The 27,699-nt window shown below is 45.5% G+C and overlaps 1 protein-coding gene across 2 annotated transcripts in view; it reads left to right on the forward strand.

The window, feature by feature from the left end:
- Positions 1-1,540: 1,540 nt before the first annotated feature.
- PLS3 (plastin 3) overlaps positions 1,541-27,699 on the forward strand; it is a 49,978-nt gene continuing 23,819 nt past the window's right edge. Inside the window, exon 1 of one of the 2 annotated variants that reach the window (XM_082061569.1) lies at positions 1,541-1,629. The gene's annotated coding sequence lies outside the window, so the exon portion shown is untranslated. Of the gene's footprint in view, positions 1,630-21,601; positions 21,706-27,699 lie in introns of those variants that run through there. The other variant, XM_082061570.1, reaches the window with a different exon arrangement.

Genomic DNA, 27,699 nt, shown 5'->3' on the forward strand with positions numbered 1-27,699 from the left:
CAATGAAATGTGTTTTGTTTTATACTGTAATGACTGGACTGACAGTCTTTCTCTAAATAATTCATACAAAGATTCGTTACGTGTGACTAGGCAATGCAGATCCAGAAATATGCACCTGTAACATTGGCAACATAGAGAAATAAATACTCATTACAATGAATTTTACTGGGCAGTTCTAGTCAAATGTGCTCTACATTTATTTAATTTTTAAAGAAAAGAGGGAGAATGATCTAATGTTGATGTGCACCTCATCCATTAATAGTTTGTTAGGTAACTGTCATGTTTCTAGAATTTCATTTTTTATGGCAGTGGTGGAAAATAATTAAACACAAAAAAGGGACATGTACTATCACTTTATACAAGAGCTAGCGCCTTGTATTAATGTTCCTGTTTTATGCCTGAATTGATTACTTTGCACTGTTCACACCTCCAGGCATAGGAATGGCTCATCTTTCTGACCCAAAAAGGATCTTCTGTGCCTGAATACGTATTTGCTTTTCTCCTGAAACCAGAATAATGTATTAATACCTGAACCCATGTTTTCTCCTGGTCCTGGTGGAGGTGGCAGAATCAGGTTCCTGGGCTGCGTAAAGTCCCTCACTGGGGGAAATGGTTTCCCTCTTTTCTGGTCCAGCTCTGCAGTGCAGCTCTGACCCCCAGCTCCTTCTCTCCATTCACCTCTGTATTCCCAGAGCAGGTTTTTGCTTTTTCTTTCTCAGTTCAAGACCTCTCTTGAATTAACTTCTGTTCTCCACCACTTCTACGCAAAAGTGTCCCTAAGGCCCTCAGTTTCCTGAGTCCTTCTAGCAATTTTTGGTGTGAATGTCGGTGTGGCAAATGTAGAAATTAGGACAGTTATGAGGTCACCTATCCCAAATCAGACAACCGGAGGCTGGATGGGGAAAAGCTGTGGCAACGCTCCCTGCCCAGGAGCACAGAGAACAGGATGCAAGGGCCCAGGCACCCACACCCCACATGCTCCTCGTGGGAACCAGTCCCTGGCTCCTCTGTGTGGGAAGCCCCTCGCCCAGTGTGCCCACCAGCATCAGCTTCCCCTGAGCATCCTCAGCAGCACCCAATGGGGTTGCTCCTCGGAGAGAAGGGGAGACTGCAAGGGGAGCCCAGAGCTCCTCTATCTGTGCTGCAGGGCTGAGGGAGCCCGAGCTGCCCACGCATGGGAGAAAGGTTGAAGTCTCGCATGTGAGAAGGAGTGGGAACCCAGGGGAAGGCAGGGATACTTATAGGGAAGAAGGCATGCATGCTTGGAGGAAAGTTGCGTACAGGGGAAGAATGAGGGATGCTGGCAGGATGGGAGGAACGCATGCACGGGAGGTGGGATGCAGGCAGGGCGGGAGGTGGGATACATGCAGAACACGAGGGATGCAGGCAGGACAAGGCATGGCAGAGCAGCCCGGTGGGAACGGGAGCGCGCCCTGGCTGGGGCCGCAGCTCCTCCCCGCCCTGAGTGACTCCTCGGCCGCCTAATCGCCGCGCCGGGACGCCGTGATGTGCAGGCGCACGGCCCAATCCGGCCGGGGCGGCGGGGCTGGGGCGCGCCGAGCGCGGGCAGCGGGGCTGGGACACGGCTCGGCAGGACGGATCGGCTCAGCTCGGCACGGCGCACGGGAGGTGAGCGCTATCAGGAGCTCTTCCAGCGCGGCTCCGACTTGGGGAAAGTTGCCGGCGCTCGCCCCGTCGCCCGGAGCCGCACCGGCCCGGGCGGAGCATCCCGGCAGTAGCGGCGGGGAGGGAGGCGCCGACCGGCCCCAGCGGCTCCGCGGGGCCCAGCCCAGCCCGTGGTGCCGTCCGGCTCCGCTCCCGGCCAGGCGTGTCCCCGCGCCGGCGCGCCGGGAGAGTCCCGGGACAATGGGGCGGCGGGACGGGCACGGAGCGGGGAGAGGTCGCGGAGCCCTGCACGGAGCCGGGGCGGGGGGCGCGGAGCTCAGCGTGCATCAGTGCGCGCCGGGACGCGGAGTACGTGTCTGCTGGGCGCGCTCCTGCCGCCCCTTCCAGCCTCCCCGCGGCGATGAAAAGGCACTTGGCTGATTCATTCCCCTGGAAAACTTCAGCCCTGGGCTGAGCGGGGCGGGCCCGGCACGGGAGATGCGCTGCCCCGTGGCCGCTGTTGGTGCGTTTTGTGCGGCCGGGCCGGGCCGTGAGCTCCGCCGCTGGGACAGAGGGACGCGCAGCGAAAGCCCCGATTTCTGCAAAACTTCAGGCTTTGTGCGAGTTGATAGAAGCAGAACCCGGCTGCAAGGGAGAGGAGGTGCTGCTTCCCGCTGCGGGTTCCCGCAGAGCAGTACTGAGAAGGGGCTTCAGTTTGCATTTAACTTTTATCTTTTATGCAGGATAGTGTTCCCAAAACCAGAAAGAGTGAGGAAATTGGACCCAACTTCTCATCTAATTGAAGTGAGATGAAGTGAAGCAGTGGGACAGCTGTGTGGGTTTATTTTTATACATCTCTAATTTGGTCTGGGAGAGGAAGTGTCACCCTGCTCCCCTGAACAATGGCTTCTTGTCGGTAGCCTGCAAAGTGAAGGGGAAGAGCAAGGAATTTTTCAGGAGGTGAAGCTTTAGACTTTCCTTTGCACAGGAAATTCTGGGGCACCCTGGCACTGACTGTGAGCATTGTAATGGATGGCATCAAGTCTTGATGCTCACAGAGGTAATAAACTCTGTAGTGTGACTGTGCACCAGTTGTAAGTTCTTGTATAAGTGGAAATAGGGGCGAGATGTGTGGAAGGGAGTCTAAACTCTGGTTAATGCTTCCTTGGGACAGGCTGCATGTGTCTGCTCTGTAATAGCATCCCTACAGCAGAGCATCACTTCAACTCATTTCTTTTCAGGAGAGCTGTTGGTATAGCTCCGAGCAAATGCCGTTGAATCAGCCTCTGATGTTGTTATTGCTGTTACACAATCCCAGTGGAATGTGTGTGCACATGAGAGCTTGGCTTCCTGTTTTTGGTCAGTCTGTAGAAGAGACTATAAAAGATAATAGATATCTCAGATAAATTGCTTTTGCATGAGAACTTTAAGCTATTGTTCACCCAGTAACACTTGTGACTTCTCCAATGAGCCTGGTAACCTGAGGAAAAAAAACTCCTTAATGCTGGGAGACTTGTTCAGAGTAACTTTAAAGACAACAGCTGGAACCTGGATATAAAGAGGGAATAGTTATAGAGATCAACATATGTCAGTGCTGTGCATAATGACGTATAGAAATTCAATCAGTTTTGAAAAGAAATCTTGTGTAAAGCAGTGCTTCTGGTAGTTTGTCAGTGGAGGGCAGGGTTTCAAGGAGATTAGTGGACATAAGGCGAGTCCTCTGGGTGCAATATTCCGCAGCTGACTTCTGCCCCGGGGGTATTTGATGGCATTCTGTGGGGTGTGTGCATGCAGAGAAATTCCAGATCTGCTGGTTTGCATCCGAATAACTCTTCAAAAAATAGTATGTTATAAAATAATTTGTTAAGAGAAATGTTTTTGAAACACTGCTGTTATCACAGCCTGCTAATCTTGCCAAAAGTTTAACAATTTGAGGATGTTGCTTGGTTGTAACCGAGCTACTTTGAAAGAATTCTTTGCTTGTGAAAGATGAATTACTCATTCTTTGTCTGGGTTAAGAGATCATAATGTGATTATTTAGTGCTAGATATCAAGAATTATGCTTAACCAGGGTCTTTGTTCTCTTATCAGAGCTAATCTGACAAAGTTTCCCTCCCTATAAAGTAGGCAAACGTGTCCCCAGATTAAAGAATACCCAAACCTTCAGAAACCTATTTACTAGTTTTGGCTAGATTATCTTCACAGTGGGGAGGGCTCTGGGGACTGACGACTTCATTAGGTATTCAGCTGATGGATGCTCGGATTTGGGATAAATGCAGAGGAACTCCTTCCCCTGGGGCTACCCTACTGACTTCTCTGCCCCGGGTTTCGATTGTTGGGAGATTAGGATTGTGAGTGAAGGAATTGCAGCCATGTTAAATGGGTTTGCCGGTGAATTCACTCATGTGGGATCTTCTAGTAACTCTTTCCTGTGTTTACTTGGCTCTCTAGTGCAGTGACTTAACTGGCTTTGGAGAAGTGGAAATAATAAAGTTCTGACAAAGGAAGTAAATGAGAATGCTTCTCAGTGATTGATTGAGAAGGATGCTAGGGACAGTAATTAAGTAATTTTGCTTGAGCAGCTGCCAGTGATCTAAGTGATCCAAGGGCCTTGTGAATAGCTTCATAGGTAAACTTCATGTTGGAAGTACTGTCTCTGTCTTTTGTGTAGTAAAACTGCAAGTTTTTCATTTCTGCTACCTAAAGGGGATCTATAAGAAAGCTGGAGAGGGGCTTTTTACAAGGGCATGTAGTTATAGGACAAGGGTTAATGGCCTTAAACTGAAAGAGGGTGGATTTAGACTAGATAAAAGGAAGAGATTCTTCCCCATGAGGGTGGTGAGGCACTGGGACAGGCTGCATCCAGGGCAGCCTGGATGCCCCGTCCTGAAAGCGATCAAGTCCAGGTTGGATGGGGCTTTAGGCAACTTGGTCTGATGGAAGGTGTCCTTGCCCATGGCAGTGGGAACGAGATGATCTTCAAGGTCCCTTTCAACCCAAACCATTCTATGATTCTAAGGGAAATACTTTTTTTTTTTTTTTTTTATGTGATTGGCAGTGAGTTTAGCAAGCGTGTGCCCATCATTTTTCTATGTAGGTAGTTTAATCCACTTCCTTATCAAAGTATTAATAGATGGTAGCTATCAGTAGTAAGCACACTTGATCACTTATGACAGCTACATTTAGTACTTAAGGTTGTCTTGGTGGTGATATTTCAGGTGGTAGTAGCTTACTTGGTGATGTTACCCAAGTACACCCTATCTGTGTTCTTGGTAACCTGTTTTACATAGCATAGGTGTTGTGGGGGGGGGAAGAGCCTGTGCTTTCAGCAAAACCAAGGACTGAATGAGTTCAGCTTTATGCCAGTTTTTTTTCAGGTTGGTTTTTGTTTGTTTTGATGATGGTGTTGTGGTTGATTCTTGTTTGTTTTGGTGGTGGTGTTGTGGTTGTTTTTTTTGTTTGAAGTTACAATGTCTTATATCTCTTTCTTTCTTAAAATGCTTAGTACTGTGGACCAGAATCCTCTAGGGACATTTGTCCCTCTTTAGATACAGGTCTGTTAGCTTGATTTTCTTGTGTGTGCGCTGCCTATGGCAGAGGAAGTGATGGTAAAGCAGCATCTCTCCCATTTGCATTATTCCAGCACAGGTTTTGTACAGATCCAGCAGAGCCCTGCAAGGAAAGCGCAGTCCCAGCTCACTAATGACGTTCAACAACAGTGTTCAAGGTGACTCGCAACCTGCTCTGCTGGGAGGCAGGTGACTCCTGTGGGGGGACATAGTGATGCTTCTGAGCAAGAAGAGAGAAAGCAAAGGTGGAGACAGAAGGACAGAGATGTAAACTGCTACAGAGTTGCTTTGTAGCTTACAGAGAGTAGCACAGGTGAAATTTATGTGGCTACAACTTGGTTTTTATCAGTGTGCCACACAGTAGCAACAAACAGCAAAAGAAACATAGTTGGTGTTTTCTTCAGGCTTGGAGTATTAGTTTTGCTTGCATGTATGTTAGAGTAGTAATTCAGCACAGAAAAAGGCAGATTCTCGTGTCTCAGTGCCAGTTGTTTAAACATGTGACTGACAAGTTATCAACCTGCATGGTGCAATAACAGATATTAATTTTTAACTTATTAGTTACTACTGAGAAGTTCCTTGTCATATTGGAAATAGCCACAAAATGATATGTTAATATTTCTTAACTAATTACTGACCTTTGCATACTCAGTACTTTTTGAACTAAGTACCATTGTGTACTAAGTATTCTATGTATCTTTTTGAACATTGAGTTCATGGAGTAATTAAAGTTGCTAATTACATCAAAAAAGCCAAACATGAATCCAGAAAATTATACCACCAGATACCTGTTAAATACTGAATTTAAGAAGTTTATCAAGTAACCTTAATGTGTATGCAGAGGAAAACATCCTCAGCATCTCTTAATTTCAAGTGTGTTGCAAAACTGAGACCAGCTCCAGGGGGTGATGCAAGGTTGTATTAAATCAGTATTTGTTGGGTTACTCTAATGAATGTCACAATATTGCCTTGCTCTTTTTTATCGCTGGTCCCCAAACCATTTGATAGGCATCTGTTGACATCTTTGCACATACATTCCTGTTGTCACTTTGGGAATTGGGTTATTGCACAAGCAGGGCTGTGTTTGTGGTGAGCAGGTCTTGGCTGCAGTGCTGCTGGTGGGGGTGTGCATGGAAGAGCTGTTTCCCCTCTGACCATCCAGAGAGTAGTTGCTCAGTCTCTAAAACAAAATTGGCTTTCCCTGCTTGTCCAGCCCAGAGATACCTGCAACTCTTGCTGCTAGTAGATGAGTAGGTGGGAATGGTGAGAGGTGTCACCTCTTGATTGAAGGCAATTGAGTGATGATCTGCACCTGGGCCCAGGGTGGTGTGGCTGGGAGAAATGGTGCTAACTGGCCATCCTGGAGGTCCTCTGAGTAGAGGTAGCTCAGCTGACAGTGACTGGGCAGCTATAATTGCTTTCAGCTGTGTGACTGCTGGCCATGAATGGGTTACAGTTATATCCCTTCCTCCACACACTTGGGTTTGGGTGTTCATATGGGTGCACTGTCTCTCTTGGATTGATTGGGTGGCAGGGAATTAAAAGTAGGAATCACCAGCATGGTCTGTGTTGGGAGTGGGTGTGCGGTGGGTGGCACTTAGACAGAGCAGCATTTAGTGCAGCTTTGGTCTTAGCAACTGTTGACTTCATGCTCTTCAGTGCTGAATTTGTTGGTAATGGGTCAAGCTTGTCCTGTCCATCCTCACTAGTGTTTCCTGTCCTGGATGTTCTTCCTGCCTCTTGGTCAGGTTTTTCCTGAAGTGGAGACTTCAGTAATGCCTCTTCATCATGTTCTGTGCTGTGAGATTCACTTGGGGTGCTGCAGCATGGCCTTTGAGAAGTCTCATGGTTTGTGCAGGTCCCGTCCCTGACTGAAGGGCTAGGTTAGGTGTAGATTTCCTCTGCTTTACCAGCAAGCGGCATTAACCTGTCTGGGTGGCATTGCCACACTGTGATATCAGCCTGGGGGCAGGGTATCCCAGCTGTCAGAAATCCTCCTGCCCCGTGTGCAGCCCCCAGCCCACCCAGTCTCCCTTGGCATGTGGCATCAGCACAGCTCCTGGAGTGCGTCTGCTGTGGCATGGAGTACGAGCTGCCTGTGCAGGGCGATGGATGCCCACCCTTGTAATTGATGACCAAAGAGATTATTTGATTACAGATGAAAGATGGGACTCATGAGTGTTTGTGGCTGCAGAGCTCAACTCTGGGCAGCAGGCTCTGTGCCTGACATTTCAGGTATTCAGTGTGACCTTGTGTGATAAGGTTTTGATGTACTCTGTGTGATCTGCCAGCAACCTTTCTTCTCATACTGGCTGAGCAAGAAAACATGGTGAATCAATGGAACTGGAAGACGGAAGTCTCCACTTAAAAGGGCTGGAGAGGAGGGTGGGAGGAGAGGACATGCCCATCTGCCCTCTGCTAATACCACGCTGTTTGATTCAGAAGTTGTGGCATTGGAGGTGATCAAGCTCTTCCTGCGGTGGCCACATCTGACATCAGTGCTGCCAAGAGGCAGCTGCTCTGACAGCAGAACTGCCTGCTTGGCCCGGTCCACCCTCTCCTGGCAGGTCTATTCTCATTACAGGGGTGTGGACCTCCCTGGACAGGGTGCTGAGAGGTGGTTGCCAGTGCACTCAGTCACTGTGGCATCTGCCAGTCTCCTGGGAATCTGTCATCTGTTGGCTTTTTTGTTAATAGATTAAAAATGCCAAGAATGACAAGCAAGTCCTGTCTGGCCTGCTTGGAAGAATTATATCATGTGTGCTCTTCTAACAGCTAGTGTTTCAGATCTGGGTTTTGTGGGTTAACACTTGGGCTAGTCAAAGCTAGTTCTGTCACTGGGCTTGTTAGTGGAGCGATGATGAAGAGGAGGCCTCTGTGTCCCCAGGAGAGTTGTTATCAGCAGAGATGGAGTTATTGAGGGCCATTCTTTCCCTTTTGTTTGTTTTGCTAGTTGATTCCTGTTAGTTTATCTCCACTTTTCAGCAGCCATGAGTCATGAGGCTGACTGCTGCTTGTGGAAATGCAGCATCCCTGTCAGATGGGCTGCTTGCCTTAGGTCCCTTTCCTTGTGTCCCCCTGTGCCAGCTGGTCCATGGTCTCCAACGCCCTGTACCATGGGACAATGTGCACATTCCTGGGGGTGAACTGGTTCCACCTGCAACATCCAGACTGTCCCCAAGGGTGCGGCAGCCTGTGCACTACTGATATTTGGGAATCATTATGGAAGAAATAAAATAATTATTGGTTTGACATGCATCTGAGGATGTGGGGAGCAGGACAACTGTCTGAAAGAGGAAGCTCTGGTTAGGAGTGCTGCCGATTGCTCATGTCAATCCATATGGGCCATATGTTTCTAACCAGTCCCCGTGTCTCATTTCCTTCTCTCAAATGCTTACAGCTGTTTTTCCTGCCTCTTCAGTAGGTTTTTTGTTCCTGTGAAAAGAGTGACAGCTCACAGATGCTGCTAGGAGTCTCTACTGCATAGCTGGGAAAAGAGACTATTACTGTGACCTTCAAGAGAAGCGAAGGTGTAGTGTCTCTGCAGGAGGCCTAATTTCTGATGTTTTGAAGTAAGCTTTTTTTTTTTTTTTTTTTTCTTTAAGCTGAAAATAGTTTGTTGTGTCATTCACAGTTTCCCCATCACATACTGCCCTTAGTGATGGAAGTGAAAGATCAGGTAGTTGGTGCTGTAACTTAGGTGTGGAACAAAGAAAGAAGAAATTATGTTGGCCATGAACGTTTTATCTAGTGTTAAGAGGTGTTCACCATCCAGCCTTGCTGCTATGCTTGTAAAATCTGGGTTGAACTTGTCAGTGTTGCTTAGATGTTGGCTTTTTTCCTAAGAAGTCCATGGCTGAAATGATAGCAGTGCTTGAGGTTCATTGTTGCTGGTCCTCCACTTAGCCTGGTGTACTGTCTCTTCTATTCTGCCTTTTTTGCATTCTGCCAAGAGAAGTAATTGCAGACTTCTGCAGTGGGGTTAATAATCCAGCTCTGATCATGTGAAGGAGCAGCTCTAGAGATGCTGTTGCCTATATGAGTGTCTCACAGTTGGCAGATGGATGGATTTTAAAAGGACATCTGAAGACAGTGAGAGAAGCTCTATGTGCCCTTTTTTATACAAAGGACCTGCGTACAGCAAAGAACATGGGGTTGATATGGCAGAGTAAGTGGCTGTGTTGAGTTGGCTTGGATGTCAAATTGTAAGAAGTAAAACCTAGTGGTGTGTTAATGTAGGAAGTCTGTGTGATGTTAGGTTCATTAAGGTGCTGAGAGCATACAAAACATCTCTGCTCTTAGTGGGTTGGTTGCCTGTTGGCCTTTAACCCTAAATAAGCAAAACTTATTTTCCAATAGTCAGGTCACTTTGGTGGCTTTGCTTTGCCTTTTTTGCAGCCCCAATATCACAAAAGAACAAGGTGTCCCAACAGCTGCTGTACTGTTGTCTGAAATGGGAAATCTTGTGTAGGATCATGGTGGTGTGCCCATGACTGGTGACTCCCAAGGATCTCACTGCTGTGCAAGGAGCCACAGATTGGCTCTTACTCCTGTACAAAATACACTTCTCAGCCCACGTTATAAATGATACTTCATAAACTGCTGTAGGAAATGGAAAATAATTCTGATTGTGTTCTTTTACAGCCATATTCTTTAGACCAAAATACGCAGGGTAAGTCTGGCCCTTCCCTTTATTCACTTTTCATAACCTCCTTTGTTTTAATTTATATATTTTTTTATTCTAAATTCCTCCCATCCCCAAAATAGAACAGACATCAGCCTGCAAGCAAAAGTTGCCAGTCTTGTGGATTATAGTGGCTTTTTGGCCTGGTTGTAGACTGAGCCCCACCCTACGTAGGCTTGGATTAAAAATAGCCTTTCTTTTCAGCAGGCTGAAAACTGTAGACAACATGTTCACATCTTGGTTTCTGAGGCACTGGCAACCACGGGAAGCCCTTCAGCTGTAAAATGCTTCAGAAAAATCTGTTTTTGCTAGTTCATCCGAAAGTGCTAAGGTGACCAGTGTCAGGGAGGTGTACAGCCAAGTGTCTGGCTGCCAGCCACGTAGTTATCATAGATATTGAGTAAAATTTTAGTCATGTTTCTTGCAGGACCTGAGAGAGTTGAAAACAGTAGGCTCTGCAGTCCAGCAGCCTGGAAAGAGACCCTGGTCCATCCTTGTAGTGGAGGGAGTTGGCTGAATGGGATGAAGAGAAGAATGAATGCTGTATCACTGAGCCTTAGGGGTAGGAAGCAGTCAAGCAAGGCCTTTTACTGATTCATTGAATGCCTACCTGGCTTAAACAGTTGTTAAGAAAATACTGGCAGAAGCTTTTATAGTTCATTACACGTGATGGTAACATCTTAGTGTGATAGCAACACGTCTTATGGGTGACAAGAGAGGACCCTGATGTTCTACTCTCTGGGACAAGTGTTTGCGAGCGGAAGAGGTTCCTGGATACAAAGGTGCTTTCATGGAGGAAGGTCCAGCAGACTTAAAGGTCACTAGCTTTAGAAAGGAAGGACAGAGCTCTCACCAGCTGAAAATGAAGGCAAGTGCTTCCTACAACTGCTCTTCTACCTGGTTGTATGAACTTGGCAGAGAGCTGGGTGAGAAGAAAGGGCATACATGCTGCTCTGAGGTCTGCTGGCTATGCATTCAAGGGGAGATAGAAATCTTGGCCTAAGGAGAACAATATTTTGGGGCTACACTGGGCATTAGGCTGCCAGTTTAAGTATCAAGTGGTGTGAGGAGAAGTACAAGGGCCAGGAGGATGCTTCTGCCCCACAGCCTCCAGCTCAGTCCTGTCTGTCCAGACCTGAGCTGCACACTCCTCCCTCTTCTCATAAAACAGGAAAAAGACATTATGGGTGGAAGGTTGACAGCATCTGGGATGGTGATCTCATTCTACCACTGCCTGCTGGAAAAGCCAAGCCTCAAAACCAAGATTTCTCAGGCAAGTCTGAGTGGTTGGCCATGGGATAGCAAAAGGGAAAGAGTCAAGTGTCTCCTTGCTCTGGGCATCTGTTCTCTGCCCCATGAATGTCAGCTGTTGACTTCTTGCATTGTTCAGTTTGTTTTCCACTGTCCTTGGCCATGCTTGTGTGAGGCAGCAAATTGTTTTACACAGTGGTAGCAAATGCCAGCTCCTCCAGCTTAGCCATAAGCCTCTGCGGTTGTTTAGGCCTGGGGTGGGAATAAATGAGCAGGGAGGTGCAATGGAAGGAGGGCAGGGAGATTCTGCCCATTGCCTGTTCCATGACTGTTTATGACTAGCACACCCTGTGGGCCTGGAATGGTTTACATGACCTTGTTGATCAAATGACTCTCTGAAATGCCTCTTCAGTTTTTGTAGACACCGCCTTGGCCTGTTCTGTTTCTGGTTCTTCTATTCTAGACTAGACTGTAAAAAAAACATAAAAATGTGAAATATTGTCTCTCTTATAAAACCTTTGTAAACAGTCATGAAACTGGCTGTGGGAGGATACTAGAAAGATTCAGTTTCTCCCAAAGCCTAGGGACAGCCTTTGTCTAATTTGGTTGCCTGTTTTTACTTTAGCTGTGAATCAAGGGGCTGTTTGTTCATATCTCAAATTCTTAAAGTGGAAAAACTGACTCCTGCAGTTATGTCTTTACTACAGACATTTTTTGCTAGAGGAAACAAAATTTTCCTTAAAAAAAAAATAATGCTAGTTGGGCTGCTTTTTAAAATGGTGTAGATAGAGGGACTTAAAGCAATATGAACTGTTGCCCACTGCAGGGTCAGGTTAAGACGGAGTAAAACCTGCAAAACACCAATTTTGGCAAAAGCATAAAGACAACAATCTGATACTCTCCAAGATGGGGCAGACTGGATAACATCTGAAGTGCTGCTGTCCCCAGTCAGTGTTTCCAGCATCAGGTGCTGAATGAGGCTGTGGTTTGGGGAGATGCTGGGATTTGCAGGAGGTGTCGGTGACCGCTGGGGCTATAGCTGGAGAGGACTCATCTCTGACGTGCTACAGGTGATCCTGCCCCTGACCTGCGGCCCATTAGTGCAGCTCCTGCAGAGTTTTGTTTGCTAGAACTGCTGCTGTTGCTTGGGCTCCAGATGATGTGGAGACTGTCTTGCTAGGGAAAAAGGAATAAAAAACCCCAAACAAAACCTAAAAAAAACCCCCACAACAAACCAAATAAAAAAAAACAAAAACCCAAAATGAAACCTAACAAAACCCAAGCAAACTAACAACACCCAAGCAAACTAACAAAACCCAAACAACAAGGACAACAACAAAAACAAGACCAAAAACCGGAACAAAACCCAAACCCACCGAACTGATTAATTGGAGTCCTACTGAAATTGTTATATCTCATTGGGGTGGTGGGAAATGGAGCTTAAGAAAAATCCCCTTTGTTCTCCCCTGCTTTTTTTTTCTATGACCATCAACATATGAAAAGTATTTTGATACTAGAAGGAAAACAGGAAAGCATGTGATTCTGTGCTCAATTTAGATATATGGGACTGATTTTTGTCAATATGTTAGGGATTAAATTAGGGCTCTCCAGAGCTGAATGCACAAGCTGTTTAAAACACAGGTTGAAGATCTTGGATAACAGAAGCTTGTAGCCTCTCTGGATTAGGTTCTGTTTTTCTATAAGATCTTTCCCTCAAAGTATCTTTGCAGCTTGGCATCTCAGGAGCTGATTGGGCAAGTGAGGTGTGATCCTGCTTCTTCATACTGGAAGTACCATGTAACACTTTGCATTGTTAATACCAGAAATAGTGGCTATGAGTGATGCAGTTTCTGTCAATAGTGTGGTGAGATTAGTCTTTTCTCTTCAGGAGAGCATCCCACCTCTGAAGTACCCATTAGTTTCCAATGGTGACTGGAGCACTTCGGGTTACCATATTTGTAGCAACGCATGTGTGTCTTTCTAAATTTTATCAGGTTTTGTTCTGGGGTTTTTTTGTTTGTTTTTTAATGTTTGTATTGGTCTTTGTTCATATATGTGATACTGTCCCAGCCCTGGCTGCAGAAGCCCATGGTGCCAGGACTACTTCTTGATGAGCTGTGCTCAAAATAGCAGGGGAGGGGGATTGTTGATCTGCTTCTCCCACTGTCTCTCCAGTGCTACAAGGTAGAAGGGTGTCTTGCTCTACTTTCACAAATAGTAGGGCTGAATTTGCTGCCTTTGACTCAGCCCTGGTGGGAGGGACAGAGATGGTGGATGAGGTCCCATGTGTTTTCACAGTTGCTGTCCCCATTTTTCTGGGAGAGCTCAGCGCAACCCCTCCCAGCAGATGAAACTGCTGGGCAAGCATGAAAGTTCTCAGTGTATCCAGAATGCCGCTAACCAAGTGGAAACTTGAATTCAAGCTACCCATCCCTGTAACTGGCATTTTAGTTTTGTGAAGCAGTGCTTCAGCTGGGTCACTTGCTAAACAATGTCTGAAAGATCATAAATCCCAGGTCCTTGTTTACGCTCCCGTTGCTATCTTGCTCTCCTTCCTGCTAATCAGCCGGGAAGGGTCTGTGGAACCTTGTTTGGGTTTGGAGCAGGGCTGTGGTTTTGAGATTCCAGGATGCTGAATCCCGTCCCAGGGACAGGCTTGGATGCTCTCCTGCCTTGGAGCCTCTGCAGCAGGACACTACTGAGCAGCCTGATACTCCAGCCTGTTGTTGTTTTCCTTGGGTTAAAACTGTGTTTGCCTTCTGCTATAACTGCTGAGCAGCTGCAGTGCTGTGGTGGTGTGCATATATATATATATACATATATATATATATATATATATATATACACACATATATATATATTCTGCTATAAATAGTCTAGTTAAACATTTCCTTGACCCAGCATAGAACAAGTGCTTGTCTCCAGGTGGTCACAGAAATAAAGGAAGTGAGTTCCAAAGCAATATAGTGATTAAGCTTTTTCTTCCTGAATGCTGCACAAAAGGTTTTGCCTTCAAGAATGGATCATGAGGACATTATTTTAGAGAATACATAGGGTGTTGTAGCTGTATGTGAAGTTATCCTGTTATGATTGGTATTGTGCAGACAAGCAGGGAGGTTGGCTCCTGTTTTTAAGAACTGTTTCTGAGATAGCAACACATTGAAGGAGGTCAATATGGAAATACATTTACAAATGCATTCATGTTTCTCGGTGCTTCTGGAAGTAATAAGCAAGTTTCTGAATCCTCATTTAGGTGAAGTTCACATTTCCATGAGGAGAGAGGGGAAACTGGGCCTTCTGAAAACTCAAAATATTTCGAATAAGTGGCTTTAATGTCTGAGCTAAACTTTAGTCTGTTATTTCTGCACTGTTTGGCTGAGGTTGGGACTGAGTTTTCCTTGGGGACGTGGATGGGAGGCTCCCGTGCAATCCTGCCCCTGCCCTTCTGTTGCCCACCCCTTTGTAACGTTCCTGTTGATCTCATTTCCAGCTGGGCTCTTGCCACTGTTTTATATAAACCAAATGCTCAAGCAAAGGCAGCATAGTCGGACTTCTTGTTGAAAACTTGTACCCCTGCCTGGCTCAGAAACTTCTGGAAGTTACTGTAGCTCTCCTGGATGGATGGGTATGGCAGCAATCAGCCTACTTGAGTTAGATCTATTGCTAAAGACAAGACCTTTTGTGCCTCCCTCCCACCTCCTTCTTCTTGAAGTGGTATATACCTTTTTTCTGGGTTATATAGGGTTGTTTTAGTTGGTCCCTTTGCTTTTCGTTATCTGAAGGTCTATGCAAAGAGGTCTTGGAAAGACAGGAGGTAGAGTAAGATTCTGCCCTGCACTAATGGCCTTGAAACCCACTGTTATGCAAGAGGCTTTACAACCATTACTGGTCAATAATTCACTTCAGTGATTAAGACTTTGTGCATTGCGTTGATATCAGCTTGGCACATAGCAAGGTATTGCACTTTCTTTTAGTGCATTGTCCTTTGAACTGTAGTACTTGTAGCTAATATTCTTCATCAACATTTGGACCTCATTGGTGTAATCCTTGTTGTGGTCTTATTGCTCCCAGCTATAGATCTTCCCTTCCTACCTGAGCTGTGAAGTTGCTTCATGCCTTCTATCAAATAGCATGCCTTGCTTAGTCTTGGCTTTATGTAGGAACTGTAAATATTTTTTTTTATAAATTTGGAAGGACAAGGTGTTTTTATGGTTTTGTGTTGTATGGGGTTTTTTTTTGCTGTTGCTTTTGCTGTTGTTTTTGTTGTTGTGTTTTTTTGTTGTGGTGTGGTTTTTTTTGTTTTTTTTTACTAATTCAAAAATTATTAAACTCAGAAGCAGCAACAGACTTGAGAGTATAAGAAATCTGAGTCAAAGCAAAGATTGGCTTCTCAGCATAGAGATCGGTCTGCTACTAGTAGCTGTTTTTTATGGGCTGGAAAATGTGAGGCAGCTTACTAATTAACAGTGTAATGAGCTGTATGGTGAAGATTGCACCCTAGGGACCTAAAGGCTATGGGTGACAACTTGCAGTATACGTGTGAGTGGTATATTCAGCTTACCTCACCTTTCTGCATGCTGAAAATAGTGCAATAGTCAAGGAAGCCCCTGAAGTCAGCCTCTCCAGTAGGTCTATCCTACAGAAGATTTTCTGTTGGGGTCTGAGACAAAAGGAGCTGTTAGAGGGGAAGCCAACAACTGCAGGCATGAGCTAAATACCAGGAAAAGCTTCAAGGTCCCTTGAGATGAGATTCTGGCCTAGTTGAACACAGCTGGATTTGTAGGCCCACTTGTACAACATGATGAGCTACATGTCAAAATCTTCTACCTCCAGCATCTGGCAGGATGTCAAGATGAGATACCAGCGACTCCTCAAAGATCCTTGTAGGCTGGGCTGGGCGTACAGGCTGCTGCGCAGGTTGGTCTGTGACTATACCAGCTGTGCCTTGATGTCCCAGCACCGAAACCTTTCTGATAGTGGGAGGTGACCCGCAGATTAGTTGTGTGGGACTGAAGAGCCACCCAGTGGCAGTCTCCCACAGCCTCCCCACCAACCAGGAGTGGTTTGCAGCAAACTGGTCTTGACGGTGGTCAACAGTTGGCTAAATGTCTATGTGCTATTTGGAGGAGGTGATGACTACAGTGGTATAACCCTTTCTTCCGTATAGGTGGAAGATACTAAGCAGTCCTTGACCTCTGGTTCTGCATAATTGCTGGTCTTGCTGCAGTCCATGGATTTATTTTTCAAGCCACATCCTTTTTGCTGTTGTAATCTTATTTTACAGATTACACCAATTTTATTAGTAATCTAATAGGCTTCTTCTCTAGGCAAGACACTGGTGGTGTTTGGCATTAGAGATAGCTCTTGTTTGCTGTTGACTTTTTTAAAATCAAAATGAGGTACAGTGGTTGGCTTTGGTAACAGTATTTGTTTTAGTATTTAGCAAGTGAGTCTTCTCAGGGGAAAAGTCTGGCTTAAGTAGCTGAAAACTTTGCAGAGCTGTCGCTGCTGCTCATTGTGCAAAGAATTTATCATTGACAGAAAATGAAAAGGCTTATGATGAACTTGTATGAAAATATGAACCTCTCGTGAACAAATCTGTACTCCTGTCATTTGTATTGTGGTACCATCTGCAGTTAAGATTTTTCTGCTGTCTTTTAAAACTTTATTTCTTCCGTATATCAAAAGACCTTAGTACAAAGAACTACATTCCTATTAAATTGCAGGTTTTGCAAATTAATCTGAAGTTTATTCCATGAGGATGCAGCCCACATGAATGTTTTACATTTCTCAATTATAAATGTGCCTAAACTGATTTTGTCAGAAAATGGATTAAAACAACTTCCCTGTTCAGAAATTTTGGGCAGTCACATGTGTTCCTCAGTAGTACAATTTCAGTTATAAATCACTACTTCCTTGAGTAGTGACTTGCGGGCTTTTTGGTCTTAATCGACCTTCACCTCATGCTGTTGTGATTGCCCAAAACAAAATGTTTTCTTTGGGGTGTGATAGGTGCAAGGTGCACTTCATGGTGAGTTAGGTGGAGCTGCAAAACTGGCTTATTCTCCACTCCAAGTTCCTTCTACCAGCTTCTGCTTTGGCTCAGGAGGGATGAGAAAGTGCCCTAGAACTGGTGATTCCCTGCTCAGGCCTGAGACCTGTCTGCAGGGCTGAGCGGAGCAAACCCTGGTGGCACCGCAAACACCTGCAGCACCTTCAGCACTGGCTTCTGCCCTGGGAGGTGCAGCACAGCTGGCAACTGCTTTTTCAGTGAAAGTGCAGAAAAGGTTCCCTTGGTCACCTTTAGTTTCTCTCTCCCTTTACAATAAAACCCACCCAACTCCAGACTCCCCATTGCCTGTGATCGCAAGGGAATAATGTGTTCATTTTTTTTTTCCACATGTCCCCTCTCCACACCCACCTTTTGTGTCTTTCGAATTTAATAAAGTGGGTGACTCAGTACTAAATATAAAGCCTGCTTCCGGCATCATCTGCCTGTGGCTCATTTCCTGGAGCTGACATCAGTGGAGCCTCCGATTTCCTTACGAAGTAGCGAGACACAAGATATCCTTTGCACGGTGTTCTGGGCATACTTGCTGTTGTCTTTGGTGACTGCATGGCTCCCTGCTCTAGGCTGTGAATAACTACTCAGTTAATTACTAAGCTGATAGCTGTTGGAGCACAGACTAAGTCAGGCAAGTCCTCAGATCTATGTTGCACTGCAAAAATCATACTCCGGTTTGCAAGTGTTTTTTAAATAAAGACTAACTTTCAGTCCCTGCTGCATATGCAAGTTTTTTATTAAATAAGCATGAGCCTGACTAATGTCTTGCTTTCTTCCTGATGACAGGCTCACTGAAAGAGCAGATCAGGAAGCTTTTAAGGGGGAAATCTAGCAAAGATGGATTTTTTTAAAAAAAAAAACCCACACTGATAAATTGAGGACTTAGCTCAAATGCTTGCTCCTCTGTTGTCAAATCCTTCCATAGTTGTTTACATTGATGGAATGTACTCTACAGTTGGTTGCGACTGAAGGCAAAGGCAAGAAGCTTATAAAACCTCAATTTGAATTAAAAAAACACAGGGGAGAGTGCTTCTATTCATCTGTGCACAATTTATCTTTAAAAGAGAATGTGGACAGAACTGGAGGAGAGGAGCATCCAGCACATGGTAAATGGTCACTGATCCTAGTCCAAAATGGGATAGTGGCTGGCCACTCAGCTTTGCTGTCTAGAGCCTTGGCTCGTAAAGTGTGGTGATTTCTTTCTGATAGACTATTTGGGTTACCTGGTTTCTCTTCCAGCTAGTTACTCCTTTGGCTCTGTCCGCTCTCCTGTCTTTGGAGGATGCTCCCAAAAATGCTTGTTATGCGGCACCAGAGCAGGCAGAGCCAGGAAGCTGAGCCACCTTTGCTGATTCTGGACACCCAGCCAGCTGATGCTCTGCTGGCTCTGGGATCTCCTGGGGCTGGTGTGGCCCAGCCCAGCCCTCTGGCCATGGGGGTTTCTCTAGCATGGGGATGCTGGAGGGGGCCAGCTTGTCCTACACCCCCTTGGCTGGATGGCAGTGGAGCTGGCTATATCCCAGCAAACAGCTTTTTTAGACAGGAGCTAGAGGTGCCTGCAGGCAAAAACCCTTCCCAAAAATCACTAGGGCTGGTGTAGAATGCCCAGGGACTTAGACATTGCCGTGGGTTTCATTAGTTGCCTTGTCATGCTAATATTGGAAGATGTACGTCTCTTGGTGTTGCTAACTAGAGGTGGAAAAGACTACTTCTGGAGTGGGCAGGAAAGCTGGGTGTCCAGGAGCAGGTGGCTGTCCTCTTCTGGGTGGTGGGACTCGCTGGAGAGAGCAGTGGGGTTGCACAGTCTGCTGTAGCTGAAGGCCAGCACATTGCATGTGCTCTCTTCCTGCCCCAGACCTTTGCCAGAGGGTCCATTCTTGAGGGCTAGTGGTGAGAGTGACAAGGTGACTCCTGGACTTACCCTCTCTGCTCCCTTGTCACCTGGAAGGCAGTGTTTGCCACTCCCACAGCTGTTGCTCAGTAACCTCTGGAGGGCAAATACGTCTTAGTGGCTTCCCAGTGAAACTTGGCAGCTGGAGCTGGGGAGGAGATGTGTCCTTGCGCAATGGTGTGCTGGAGGGATCCTGTCAGTGTTGCATGTCCTCCTCACGTGTAATTTTCCATCCTGATGCTCCATGCGGGAGAGCAGACATCTCACCTGAGTAGAGTAACTTCTGAGCATCCTGGGCGTCTTGTGCTTCCCTAAAAGGTTTTCTTAAAGAACAAAATACACTGCTATGTTAGCCTGATCGTAAAACTTCCTATTTTGGAAGAGTGTGGGGAGCGGTGTGTGCCCAGCTATGCTGGAGGAAGTGGGAAGGGAGTGCCCGGGGAGCTGCCTGCCCGCTGCCTGCCGTCACCACACCCCAGCACAGCAAGTCTCGGGGCATGACGTGCAGATGAGTGGGTGCTTGCACTGTCAAAGTGCTATTTTAGGTTTGAGAGTAATTGCAGGTTGGACCAACAGGATGGATTTGGAGTATTTGGAGAGCAGAGTGCTTTTAAAGCAAAACCTGGCTATTGCTGATACTTTGCAAATGTGGAAGATAGGTATTTCGTGTGCACTGTGTGTGCACCAGTTGAACTTCTCCTCATGGTGGAGCCCCTGAGGATCTGTGCTGACTGGGGACAGCAGGTGGCAATGCTCTTTCCCTTCCCGGCAGGGGAAACAGCAGTAGCTGTTAGCCCAATAAGATGTTTTACACTCACCTGAAAAAAGAGAAATGGGGGCTGGAAGACCCATGTGCTGGTGGTTTTTAGGTGTCTGCCTCTCCAGTGTGAATCTTCAACCTACACACCTGCAGGTGCTGCTTTTCTATCCTAGCAACACAGATGCCAGAGACAAGGGGAGGAGTTTTTTTCTTTTCCTTCCCCAAATCAGACGTTGCTCCTGCAATGATTCTACTGTTGATAGAAGAAGTCACAGCCTGGTTTGGGAGCTGGGCTTTGGCACACTGTCCCCAGGACCTGTCAAGCCCCAAAGCCTAAGCACTTCCTAAACCTTACAGGATTAATTTATACTGTGCAATGTGTTAATACACAGAACGAAAAGTGGAGGGACTAAACTCCCTGAAGTAAGTTTATTCAGCTTTGTTGCCTGTTTGTCCCAAGACTTTATGAGCTGGATGCAGTCTCCGGTTTGGATCAGAGCAGGCAGATGGGCTCCTTGCACCAAGGAGCTGACATGATGCTGAAGCCAGTTGCTGACGCAAGTTAGAGCAAAGTTGTTTCCCTCTAAACCTGATGCACAGGCAACCTGGTCTTGGTGGAGTGCAAAAGTGTTTTTCAAGCCATTTTTTTTCTTTCAAGTGGCAGCTGCAGTTCTGGGCATAAAAACCTCTATTTTGGTTTCCATTGTACTTACCATTCTGAGGAAGCTAGCAAGTTGTGGGTTTGGGGTTGGGTGGTTTTTTTTATACTTCTTTTGAAACTTTACAGCTGGAAGCTAAATTTTCAGGTGATACCCAAGAAAAGGGAATAGGCGATGACTCACTTTCCTGGCTAAAATAATTTTAAAAAGAGAAAACCGATGACTGTATTGGTCAAGTATTTTTAATTTTTAGAACAGTCATGGGTTCTTCAAATTCATCACTAGTTCAAGTATTGTGTTTATTAGTAAGTGACACCCTTTCCTTTTAGTCTATGGGAGGGCTCAAGCATTATGAACTTAACAGGAATAGAAACTTCTGAAATATGTGATTATAATTTGGAAATCCCACTTAACCTTTTTGATGATTGATTCTACTCCTGTGCATTGCATCAGCAACAACATAGTACATGACGTTTCTGTTTCTTGTGTCTTCCTGGTTGGCAGCAGATGTCTGTATTTCCCCTAGAGCAGACAGGGATTAATTGTGGAGGTAATGCAATACATTACGATATGGATCAGCTCTGAACTCTGTATTTACCACCCATTCAGACTACCTTATTTTTGAAGGGGGAAATTTGAGATGAAAGAGCAGGCAGCATCTTCTTTCAGTGTGGACTGAGCCCGAATAGGTCTGGATTCTCATTGCTCTGTTCATGACCTTCTGGTGATTTTAAAGACATCTGTAAAATAAGTATAAAAAACAATAGCCAAACTCCATATCACTGTTTGGCTGAACAAGCTGAGTGCTAGCAATACAAAATGCATTTAATTTAAAACATTAAATGTAAAAACTGTTGTTGTTTTTTATTAATTTAAAAGACAAGTTTGATTACCTAAAAGTTCTATATCTTACTGCCTCCTGTCCCTAAGTGTCAAACAATAAAAGAACAAAAGCTTGCTATTGGGGGGCATCCCCCCATCCTTGCTTCATATGTATATGATGCTCCGAGCTGCTTGTCCCTTAGCTCTTCCTAATGCATCTTTTTTGCCACATGACCACATCCCTTCTGTGGTTCTCAGGAAGCGACCTCCCATTTGCTGGGCGGGGATGGTGGGAGGAATGCTGGCTGTCCAGATCCCTGCCCTGGGTGTGGGAGACGCTTCAGCGCTCGGGCCGGGCGAGGGAGCGATTCACCTTCCCGAAGAGAGGCGGAAAGGCAAGGTAAGGGTGCCAGCTGCTGCGGGCTGGCCTTGGGATGCTGCTGGCTGCTGCTGGGTTCTGGCTGGCTGTGTGGATGCAAGCACATGCCAGAGATTGCCCTGCCACGACTTGTTTTGCTTTTATTTTCTCTGCGAAATATCTAGTGATTCCTAACTCTGTAGCAGATAAAGGAAAATAGCTGTAGGCAGAACGAAAAGATTAAGTTTGGGTTTTAATGCATTTTAAAGTTGGAATTTATCTGTGCACCTGACTGAGCAGCACATACAAACAGAGCAGCAGCAAGTGCTGTGACTGACTTCGCATCACTGAGTATTTAACTTTTCAAGTGCGGACGGAGGATGTGCCTTCCCAGAAATCTCAGTCTGGGGCACATCTTACCCTGTCTCAGTCTGCAGCAGGTTTTTAAAAAGCAGAACTGCTTGAACTTGCATGTTAGCAATGTTAAATATTTAAACCTTTGCCTTGCAGAAAGTGTGAGGAGCTCTGCGTACTTCTGGGAAATGGCTGTAGCCTGCTGGCTGTGATGGCTTCCTAACTTTTTGGGCTCTTTTGCCTGTAGAGGATGGGCTCTGAGTGCTGTTCTGGTGGGAATGGCATATGGTATCACAGCCTGGCAGGACATTTTCTCCAAACTGAAGAGTTTATCTTCCTTGTTGTGTTTTCTGGTGAGGGCTGGCTATACTTGATGCTGGAAGCTGATGTAGACCCTCTCCAAATCTTTAGCAGTCACTGTTGGCTAAAACACTTATACAACAAGTACTTTTAAGTATCGGATTGAAATGCTGAATCTTTTGTGCTGAAAAACTTAGACTTAGCATGTCTGAAAACCTATAAAACACATCTACTGTAGCTTCTTCATGTCCTGATTTTGTTTATACTCAAGGTATTGCTCTGAGGTTTTGCTTAGCTATATTTTACTTCTACCCTGCATTTATTCTACAAAACATTTGGCTGTAAAGTGTGATTTCCACAGTTGATGTCCTCTCACACCCTCCTGAAATTCAGAGTAGTGATGAGGTTGCCTGCTGTTTACAGTACACACATTTCTTTAACCATTGCATCTGTTCTAGGGGTATCAGGCGCTGGCTGAGCTGCTAAACCAAGGGAGGAAGAGAAGGCAAAATAGATTAAAGGGACCCAACAAGAAGTTTGTTCTCAGCTCCAGGAGTGCTAGGTGCATCTTGGAGATCCTGCCTGGCCTTGAAACCTGCTAATCAGGGTCCACTTTGTAGAGATTATTAATGCTTGTCCAAATTTCAAGAGTCACGGAGTAGAGTTTGTCTGATCCTGGATTGGCAACTGCTACATTTTGCTCCCTATCGCTCCTCCCTGTAGTAAGTCAAATTATAGAGAAGTGTGGGGAACACCCTGCTGTAAAAGTAAACGTGATTTCACTCTCATGGCAGCCTCCTGGGAGGCAAAGACAGCAGCTCTCCTGCTTTTCTAGCCATTTCACATTAATCTTTGAGATTAATGTTTCCACTTTTGTTATGGGTAGATAGGATTGGTACCATCTTCTCTAGAAAAAATAAATGTTGAATTTACAGTTTGTTTTTTTCTAATTTCAAAACCAGCTAGGACAACTATGCAACGACACTGATTTATTGCAGTCTAGTGTTGCTTTCTTGTTCTGAATCAAATTATTTTGACTTCTTTCTCTTTTTCCCTAGTGCTTTCTAAATAAGATTACAAGCAGCAGGGGAAGGATGGAAAAAGGTTTTTCTTCTTTTATCAGGAGCTCTTTCTAGTAAGAGAGAAGTTACCAAAATTCCTGGTTTTTAAGTGACTTTTAAAATATAATTCCAAGGCTTAGAGTATGGTTTGTAGTTTCTAGTGTTTTGTTTCATATTTAAGACAACATTCATCAACACACTTCTCAGAATGTTTATCATCTGGGCAGCAGTCGCCAGGCTGCCAGAATTTCAGCCCTGGTTGTGCCATTTCAGGACAGCTCTGTTTATCTTCAGACTGATAAAACAGTCTGCAAAATCACTCAACTGCAGCTGTACCTTCTAAAAGATTGCACGAAACCCACCCTTCAAAAATTACTTGCTGAAACTCCCTGTTGTCCAGCTCGCCAGGGATCGGCACCGTCACGCTGGGTGTTTGGCTTGCAGGAGCTTGTTTGCTGGCATTGAATAAGCAGTGACTGTACCATGATTTAATTTAGGGATCGGGCTGATTCCCCAGCTTGGGCGGAGGGGAAGTTTAAGAGATTGAGTAATGCTTCTCGCTTTATCATGGCATATTGAATATCAGTCGCTTTACCTGCCAAGCAAAGGCCCTACCTGAGAGAGGAGGCTGGAGATGCTGGGGTGATAAAGATGGGTCTGGGCTGGGTGGCCTTGACTCCCTTCAACCTTTGAAGCACTTTCTTCACCTGCTGGGGATCAGGACACAGGCTGAGGTCTACAGCTCACCCTTGTAAGGAACTGGGCTCCTTTTGGTCTAAATATTGAGAAATCGAGAGACACATGCTTAAAGCACATTTAGGCTAACATGCAGGTCTCAGCAAGCAGGTTTCAGTTGCTTCTGGGGAAGAAAATCAGCACTGATTCAGCCTTGTGATCCTCATTCCTTCTGGCTTATGCAGGCAGGGAACCCATTGGCTTTCTGAGAGTCTTGTTTTAAAATCAAGGATGACTTATGCCAACTTCTGCAATGCCTGATAAGAGGTGGGTCCTTTCTCAAAGTCATTTATGGTTAAGAAACAGAATAAGCAGAAGGAAGTGTTTAATTCTGCTCTTTATTTAGGGAATAAGCAAGAATAAGAATTACTATAGTAGCAGCATAAGAATTTCCTGAGAGGCTGTCATGATTTTTCTGTGTCTGAGTCAGGAATTTAAATTTAGCCTTCTGAGTCTCAGCCCATTAGCTGACATCTGACCCTTGTACCCCCTCTCTTTTACCTTCTTGCACTGAAGTTTAAATTATCTCTGAATGTTATTTGCTTTTGCAGGTTCCAGGCAGGATGCATGTTATTTTCTTCCTTTCCCGAGAAGTCTTGAAAGGATCACCTGTTTCACGTTGTACTAATTAGTTAATGGGGAATATTTCAGTTCTGTTTTCACTAGATGTGAACAAATTATTGAAATTCAAAAGTGAGCTAAACCAATCTAGCAGGTTATGATCTCAAATGTGCTCTAATTTTGTAGTTGCTCTGCTAAAACCAGAGGTGTGACAAAATGCAACATTTAGAAGTATTTGGCAAAGAGGCTTTTAAGGACTGACTCACTGGTGCCTCGAGCAGTATTTATCTGGTTTCTACTGTGCCCTGCAGATTCTAAGTAGTCTGTAGATACATGCAAGAGAGTTGGAGCAGCAAGGTGGCCTGTACACTACGAGTCTGCAGTGTGATGGATGTGTGTGAATGCTGCAAGGTCTCACAGGCTGCTCTCCTCCTTGAAAATCAGCACTGCCCCTGCTTTGACTGTCCGTCTAATCCACTTGGTCCTGATCTTCCATGTCAGGAGCCTTCAGAGAAGAGTATAGGTCTGCAGGAAGATTTATGTGCTTCTCCTTTCCATTTGAGTCCCAAGTCAGTTCTACATTTCTGTTGGTTCAGTCTCCTCGTAGTAAATGCTGGGTCATGACGATAAGAAAGCATCCATCTACTCTGCTGCAGGATCGCGTGTCACCCCTTAATGTTCATCAGTGGCAGCTCTGGCTTCCAGTCCTTCAGGGTTGAATGGGAATGTGTTTGGGGAGGCTGCACTGAGGACTGGGGAAGCATTTCTTTCCCTCCCATGTGCAGCTGGAGCAAAGACATTTGTGTTACTCTGAATTCTGCTCCACTCCAGGCCTTGGGCAATTGGATATCGTGTGGCTACGCATCCTCAGCTGCTTGCTATCTTTCTGTTTTGTGTACCTGCAAGACAGAGGGAATTGTGTACTCAAATTTCTGTGTCATATCCCCAGCTTTCAGTATTCTGCATGATGCACTGAAGGACATGGCTTTCCTGGGCTTTTAGCAGGTGCCTGATTCCTGTTTGATGCTGTGAGTGGGTTTAATGCTGATTTTTGGTTTTCTGTGTGTACTGGCTACAGCTGCATTCTGGGTCAGGGTGCTGAACATACTGACCATTATCCATGCCTGACTGCACCCCAAAAAGGCTCCTTGAATGTGCAGGGGAGTCAGAGGCATGTGAATTGGCTGATGGGTCAGTGGTTGTTTTTACTAAGGGATTAAGATGATCGAAGCTAGTGAATCTGGTTCTGTCTTAAAGGGAGAGAAAACACTTTGACCAGCACGCAAACAGTGAAAGATTAGGTTGTCCAGGGTGACAAAGTATGTTGGGGCAGCAGCTAAATTCTAAGCAGAAGGCATAGGAAAACTGGGTTGCTGTGGTTGTTCCCATGCCATTGGAGTGACCCTGCCTCTGTACAGCCCGGGTCCTTGCTGGGCATCTACCCCAGCCCTGCTCAGAAAAATCTCTGTTACTATTCTGCTCAGGTCTAGCTGGGAGAAATTAGGTTTTTAATCTGGACATGCTGGATGAAAGTGCATGTCCAGAGGTAGATACCACATTAAGACATGTCTCCAAATCTGGAGAGAGCTGCTGGCAAACCAAGTGCAGTGACTAACTCCAGGATGTGTCTCTGATCCTGATGGATTTGACAGATTTTTCCTCTGCAGCAGCAGTGAGTTGTGTAACAACAGGAGCAAAGTCTCACAGTCTGCTTCCAGGTGAAAATAAACATAGCAGGAAGCCTGTCTCTCCCAGCATGACAGCTTCAGGGATTTGAAAGAATATAAAGCAAAATCCACTAATAGGGACTTCTGTTGACTTAGAGATGCTTCAAAAACATCAGCTGAAGGTAATCTTTATATGGGATTGGGAAGATGTGAGCGGTAAGGTGCCTGTTCAGTAGGAATTGCTATCTGTGGTCCCATGTCTTGTCCCTGTGATGCAGCAAGTGGCTCTATAACAGCTGGTGGGCTGCACAATCAGCATGGGCGAGTCAAAGTATGTACTCCGTGTGTACTGAATGTATTGCGTGTAAAGGCAGTAGCTTGAGGAAGCTGGAGAATTGGGAGGTGAGAGGTAGTAATTTCAAATAGCAAGACAAGCTTAGAGAATTTCAGTATTAAGGTTGAATTTGTGTGTAGCTGGTTCTTGGCCTGTTGAGATGAGTTGTTTGATGCTATGCATGGACAAAGAAAGCTGGATTAATAATGAAATAAAGCTGGATTTGGTGATTCCTTTGCAGGTGTTACAGCTTAGTGTGGTTCAGTAGTTGAAGCATTACAGACTTTGAGAGCAGAGCTGTAGTTTCATTGGTGTTGGGCCTGATGTACATGGGGCTGGGAAAGCCTGTTTGAAGGGAAGAACCACAGACGAGAGATACAGCTACTTCGCCAAGTCTGGCACTGCAAAGAAATAACCTGCTCAAAGCTTTTTGTGCTCCTTTCCTCCCAAGACAGGGAAAACAGCTGAGTTGATACAAACACCTCCATATTTTCCATGCATGAGTACAACATTCATGCAAAGAGCAGCAGCAAAGTAATTTCTGGAGGACACTTGTTTGTAGCAGTGTCACACTGTTGGTGAGTTGTTAGACACTGCAATGGTGCTGTCTCTGTGCATGGGGTAGCATCTCCTAATCGCTGATCTTACCAGCATGACACCTATCGCCACGTGGAAAGACAAAAGCATGGAAAAGGTCTGGTTTCAGCCTGTGTCTCTGACCAGTGACTGTCTGCAAGGTAATTGCCAAAGAAAATTTTGTGTGTTTCCAGCAGCCTTGTGTTTGCTAATAACCACACACAACAAATGGTGCTGTCTTGGAAGAACTTGATGAACAAAACATTGTTTGAAACACACAAACCGATTATGAGCAGGAGAGGATGGATTGCCTGATAGGCTTTTGTTTACAGGCCATCAATCTCTAAACTCACCTGTCTCCCCTAAAGCAGAGGTAGGTATTTATCTTGGAGGACTCATCAGACCAAGCCTGTGCACTGCAAGGTTTTGTTTCCTCCTGTTGCTGTCA

The sequence above is a fragment of the Streptopelia decaocto genome, assembly GCF_964273445.1.
Source record: "Streptopelia decaocto genome assembly, chromosome: 10".
Classification (NCBI taxonomy): domain Eukaryota; kingdom Metazoa; phylum Chordata; class Aves; order Columbiformes; family Columbidae; genus Streptopelia; species Streptopelia decaocto.